General features: G+C 45.1%; 1 pseudogene; it reads right to left on the minus strand.

Annotated features, from left to right (window-relative positions):
* The window catches only part of LOC111963876 (DNA-directed RNA polymerase II subunit RPB1-like), a 9,381-nt pseudogene extending 4,572 nt beyond the window's left edge, over nt 1–4,809 (minus strand).
* Between the last annotated feature and the right edge of the window lie 1,567 nt (nt 4,810–6,376).

A 6,376-nucleotide genomic window follows, 5' to 3' on the forward strand; every position in this document is an offset into this window, starting at 1 on the left:
AAGGACAAGAACACGACAGGGCGGAACAAGGACACAGAACAGCAAACATCAAACAAGAATCCGACAAGGACAGAAGCGGAAAACAGAGGGAGAAATAGGGACTCTAATCAGAGGGCAAAATAGGGACAGGTGTGAAAGTAAATGAGGTAGGTAGGAGAATGAGAAACAGCTGGGAGCAGGAACGGAACGATAGAGAGAGAGAGCGAGAGAGGGAGAGAGGGAGGGGGAGAGAGAGGGATAGAAAGAGGGAAAGAACCTAATAAGACCAGCAGAGGGAAGCACAGGGACAAGACATGATGATCAAAGACAAAACATGACAGGTGCTTGCCAACGGAGCAGCAAGGGAACTGACACCTCTTATCTACAGGCTATGCTCAAACCTCAGGTACCAACCCAAGCAATCGGTTCTGCCACCTGTGTTCTCTTGGCCCTCCCACCCCTACGGGAGGGCATCTCCTGCTCAGCCCAGTCCAAGCTATTCTCTGTTCTGCCGTCTCCAATGGTGGAACAAGCTTCCTCCTAAAGTCATACAGCTGAGTGCTCCGTAACATTTTTATGGTAGATAGTGATGATGCTGTTTTGACATGGTAACATTTTAGTATATACCTTACCAAAAGGCAAGTTTCGAAGACCGAGGTTAAGCCCTATTCCAATAAACATAACACACAAATGTTTCTCACCAATGACTTTTAATTTGCCACATGCTTCATTTTAACAATCTTTTAAAACATCTTGCAATCATTCAAATGATTTAACAATAAACGAAATCCTTTAACAATCATTTAAAGCTGCAGTATGTAACTTAAGTTACTTGTGGTCATCCAATGTGATGCAACAGTAACAATATTGTGCTTCTAGCCTGCCTGAGAACTGCTGTATTCATTGGTTTTCATTTTCCCTGTTGGTCGGATTTCCCCGGCAGGTTATGTGTGAGCATAAAGTTGTGATGTGTTTTCCGTCAGGGAGGAGGTGTTGCTACAGCTCTAACGGTTAGCACTATCATAGCTAGCTAGGTGAGCTCACGTCCACACTTGGCTAGCGGAGATACTTAGCTGACAGACATGGAAACGCAAGGGGCAAAACGACCTGATCATCAGCCAGAGTAGGACTTCATTTGACCCGTGGACCATCAGGGCAGACATGGGAAATCACAGAATCAGAATTGAGCAGACATTCATCCAGAGTGAATCACAAGTAAGGAGCATCGCTGGGTCATACATGAAGATGGGACATACTGTACATCTTCTAATCTAAAGTAAGTGTTAGTGGCAATCACTACTCTCCCCTACGGCCGTGTTCTCGCTATCTGCTCTGCCCTCGCTCTCTTCTTCCATTCACATTTCCTCATTTTCTTCCTTCTCATTGGTCTTGGAGCTGGCGCTGGCCTCTGATAGGCTGATGGTCAGAGTTGTAGGTGTTTCTCTCCAGGAGAACCTCACCATTGGTGAGTAGATGGCCTTGGACCAGGTCAGCACATTACCAGGGGTGTAGGACCAGTAGGACTGCAACCCAGACATGTAGGACATTATCCATCTTGGGGAGAGGACTCTGTCCCACACTTCCACGTCAGTTACCTGACCCTCAAACTTATACACTTTCAAGACAGGAGGGCCATTGGTCACCTACGCACACACACACACACACACACCACACACACACACACACACACACACACACACACACCACACACACACACACACACACACACACACACACACACACACACACACACACACACACACACACACACACACACACACATTTAATTAGAAAACATGATAATACAGTGCCTTTATACCCCTTGACTTATTCCACATTTTGTTGTGTTACAGCCTGAATAAAACATTTATTAAATATATATTTGTCTCACCCATCTACACACAATACCCCATAATGACAAAGTGAAAAGAAAACAAGTTCTTACAAATGTTTCCAGATTTCTAGAAAAATAAATACAGAAATATCTAATTTGCATAAGTATTCACACCCCTGAATTAATACTTTGTAGAAGCACCTTTGGCAGTGATTACAGCTGCGAGTCTTTTTGGTAAGTCTATAAGCGCTTTCCACACCTGGATTGTGCAACATTTGCCCATTATACTTTTCAATATGCTTCAATCTCTGTCAAATTGGTTGTTGATCATTGCTAGACAACCATTTTCAGGTCTTGCCATAGATTTTGAAGTAGATTTAAGTAAAAACTGTAATTCGGCCACTCAGGAAAATACACTGTCTTCTTGGTAAGTAACTCCAGTGTAGATGTTTTAGGTTATTGTGATGCTGAAAGGTGAATTCATCTCCCAGTGTCTGATGGAAAGCAGACTGAACCAAGTTTTCCTCTAGGATTTTGCCTGCGCTTAGCTCCATTCCCTTTCCAACATTACTATTACACACAGAGTGAGTCCATGATAAATATTACATTTTTACTCCTGAACTTACAGTATTTAGGCTTGCCTTAACTAAGCGGTTGAATACGTATTGACCCCAAGACATTTCAGCTTTTAATTTTGAATAATTTGTAAAAAATATTTTTTTTAACATAACTCCACTTTTGACATTATGGGGTATTGCGTGTAGGCCAGTCATCAAACAAATCTCAATTTAATACATTTTAAGTTCAGGCTGTAACACAACAAAATGTGGGAAAGTAAATGGGTTTGAATACTTTCTGAAGGCACTCTATATAATAAAGGCACACACTCATATACATTATGCTGAATTACTTCATTAGACAGTTCAGTATATTTTCGGAGAGATATCGAAAATACCTCAAGACGGATGTTGAGAGGCTCGGGGTCAGTGGCGGTGCACTTACAGTGAGCTCCAAAAGTATTGGGACAGTAACCAATTTTTGTTACTCCAGCACTTTGGATTTGAAATGATATATGACTATGAGAGTGTAGGCTGTAAGCATTAAGTTGAGAGTATTCTTTATCCATATCGGGTGAAACGTTTAGAAATTACAGAACTTTTTGTACACAGTCCCCCCATTTTAGGGGACCAAAAGTATTGGGACAAATTTACTTAAGCGTATGTGTAATAAAGTACTAAAAATGTCAGTATTTGGTCCCATATTCATAGTACCCAATGACTACATCAAGCTTGTAATGCATTTGCCGTTTTGTATCATATCAAATCCAATGGGCTGGAGTACAGAGCCAAAACAACAACATGTGTCACTGTCCCAATACTTTTGGAGCTCACTGTATATCACCCTCTCTCTCACCTATTCCCCCACCCCCTCATCCTGTCTCCCCCTCTCCCTCATCTTCACCACTTTCTTTCCTCATACCTGGCCAAACACCCTCTTCCTGACGCTGACAGTCCCGCCTCTCCACACCTGGGCCACGCCCGTGTTTTTTTCCCAGGTAACGCACAGGCTGGTCCAGGGGCGTGGCCCTGCGATGGACCACATCAGCCTATAGGAGCGGAAGGACTGAGAGGAGGAATGGATGGAGAGGAAGTCCATCCCACTGTTCCTTTCCAGTAACAGGTTCCAGTAGTTCCCCTGAGTGAGGCTGAAGAGAGTCAAGTCTTTTCCCTCCTCAGCCATGTAACGCAGACACACAGTCAGAGCAGAGAGAGAGGGAGAGGGGGTGGTGTAGGGAGAGGACGGAGAAGGAGAGGTGGAAGGAGAATGAGAGGGGTAGGGGGTGGAGGAGGGAGAAAAGTAGGGAGAGGAGGGAGAAGGAGAGGTGGAACGGAAAGAGTAGGGAGAGGAGGGAGAAGGAGAATGAGAGGGGTAGGTGGTGGGGGAGGGCGAGGGAGAAGGAGAGGGGGAGGTGGTGGGGGAGGAGAGGGAGAGGAGGAGGGAGAAGGAGAGGGGTAGGTGGTGGGGAGGGCGAGGGAGAGGAGGAGGGAGAAGGAGAGGGGTAGGTGGTGGGGAGGGAGAGAGGAGAGGAGAGGGAGGGTAGGTGGTGGGAGGGCGAGGAGGAGGAGAAGGAGAGGGTAGGTGGTGGGGAGGGCGAGGGCGAGGGAGAGGAGGAGGGAGAAGGAGAGGGGTAGGTGGTGGGGGAGGGAGAAGGAGAGGTGGAAGAGTGAGAGGGGTAGGTGGTGGGGGAGGGAGAGGAGGAGTAAGGAGGGTGGAAGGAGAGGTGTAGGGAGAGGAATAGGCAGAGGAGGAGGAAGGAGAGGTGGTGGGGGAGGGAGAGGAGGAGGGAGGAGAGGGGTAGGGAGAGTAGGCAGAGGAGGAGGATGGGGAGGAGGAAGGAGAGGTAGAAGGAGAAGGGTAGATGGTGGGGGAAGGAGAGGGAAAGATTGCGTCTGTGTACATGGTGAATCCTATGCTATACGAATATGACACTGTTATCATCTGACCACGCAGGTCTGAGGTGGAGGGGCCTGGGCCTGGGGGCAGAGAATCAATCACTAATGAATCCCTCCATCAGCAATCAATCAATCAATCAAATATTATCTGTATATCTTTAAAAAGTGATTTGTTGCTGTACACTTCAAAGAACCCAGACCAAATGCAGTGTAACGAACGGTGGGGCAGCGAAGCGAACCCCGGTCGCTGACGTGAAAGGCAAACACCCTACACATCGTGCCAGTAGCATTGACCCACTTGGTGGGAATTGTAACGTGCCTCATATAGAGGATCACTACAATACTACCTGTGTGTGTGTTTGTGTATTTGAAAAAAGGTACCTGAAGGGGTTGTATTGGGCGATGATGTTCTTGCCCCAGTTCGTCCCAACACCGACAGCAGTGCGAGAGCGTTGAACAGCACGGGAAGCATCTCCATCTTCTCGAGTCGGACGCTTTGGCAGTGTGAGGCGTTTAAGAGAAGTACGATCCTGAGTGAGAGCGGCCCCAATCAACATGTGGCTATGGGTTTCGCTTCCCACTTACTAAAGAGTTTCATTTCTGCAAAAAATGTCACATGTTTGTAAAGGAACTTGGCTATAGTTGTTTTTAGACTGGTTGCAGTAGCCCTACAATCATACAGCAATGAAGACAATAGCCTAATAGGCCTTACAGACAAATCACCAAGATTCTGAAAAGAAAGTAACAGGTATAGGCCAGCTTTTTTTGAAGGGTTTACTTGCAATGATCTTAATATGTTGTTGTTTCACTTACCTCACCTTCATTTGTTGTATAGCCCAGTAATTGTCTGCTTCTCCAAGGCCTGATAAGCCTGTTGGCTCTGACAGACTGTATCAGGGCTCATTCAGGAGACCCTGCACAATAATCTCTTCCTCATCCTTGTGACTGGGTCACTGGAGCAGACGTCGATCTTGTGTGTGTTCCTTTCTGTATATTCCGGTTTGGGTGTGTGTATTCATTTCTGTGTGCATGTGTGTGTGCAATGACTCCATTGACTTCTCTCCGCCTGGGTCCGAGTCCGTACTAGCACTTATGTCACCCAGCAGAGATTTCTCCATCGTCCGAGGGACACTCCGAGCTCCACCATTTACGGTCGGCTCTCACTCACCATGGAACAGCGATTGGTCGCCATGAGACGCGGCTGAAGACATTGTCGGAGGATTTAGGAACTCTTGTGTTCACTCTACAGACGAGAGCAACTGCTGCTGCACCTGTGGTTTTCACTTACACACACACTTTCCACACTTTTATTACCCTCGGGTCCAGTGGACCCGAACACCACATGTAATATAAATGTGTGGGGGGTGCACTTAATGAAAATGTGTTCTTTTACATGTTCTTCACAGAAAATGAGCAAAGGAAAATAATTATTTGTATCATTTTTCTTTTAGTAAACATTGAAAATTGGTCCCACAGACCTGAACACCACACAAGGGTTAAATTGAAGATATGGCAAACAGGAGTGGCAGTATCATCTGCTATAAGTTGTCAGACCCCGGTGGCTTGTCATTGTTGACAGATGACAATCATTTTTTCACCCCTTCCACACTCACTTTACAGAATTCAAAATTACAATGCTTGTCTTTCATAATTTGGTCAGATATACTTGGATGTGTAATGTAAGTGTTTGTTGTTGGCATGTCATGCCTAAATTTGCTAATCTTGCCATTTAAAAAAAAAAGTAGTTGGCAATATCAGTCGGTTTGTGATGAATGAGCCATTTAATTCAATGAATGATGGAGCTGAGTTTGCCTTTTTCCCAAAATTTCATTCAACGTGCTCCAAATCTTTTTACTGTGATTCTTTGTCATTTATCTTTGTTTCATTGTGTAGTTTCTCTTTTTATTCAGTTTAGTCACATGATTTCTCAATTTGCAGTATGTTTGCCAATCGGTTGTGCAGCCAGACTTATTTGCCATTCCTTTTGCTTCATCCCTCTCAACTGGACAATTATTAAATTCCTCATTAGTCCACTGGGATTAACAGTTTTTACAGTAATTTTCTTAATGGGTGCATTATTATTAGTAACTGAGATAAGCGATATCATAAA

The sequence above is a fragment of the Salvelinus sp. IW2-2015 genome, linkage group LG5 (assembly GCF_002910315.2).
Source record: "Salvelinus sp. IW2-2015 linkage group LG5, ASM291031v2, whole genome shotgun sequence".
Classification (NCBI taxonomy): domain Eukaryota; kingdom Metazoa; phylum Chordata; class Actinopteri; order Salmoniformes; family Salmonidae; genus Salvelinus; species Salvelinus sp. IW2-2015.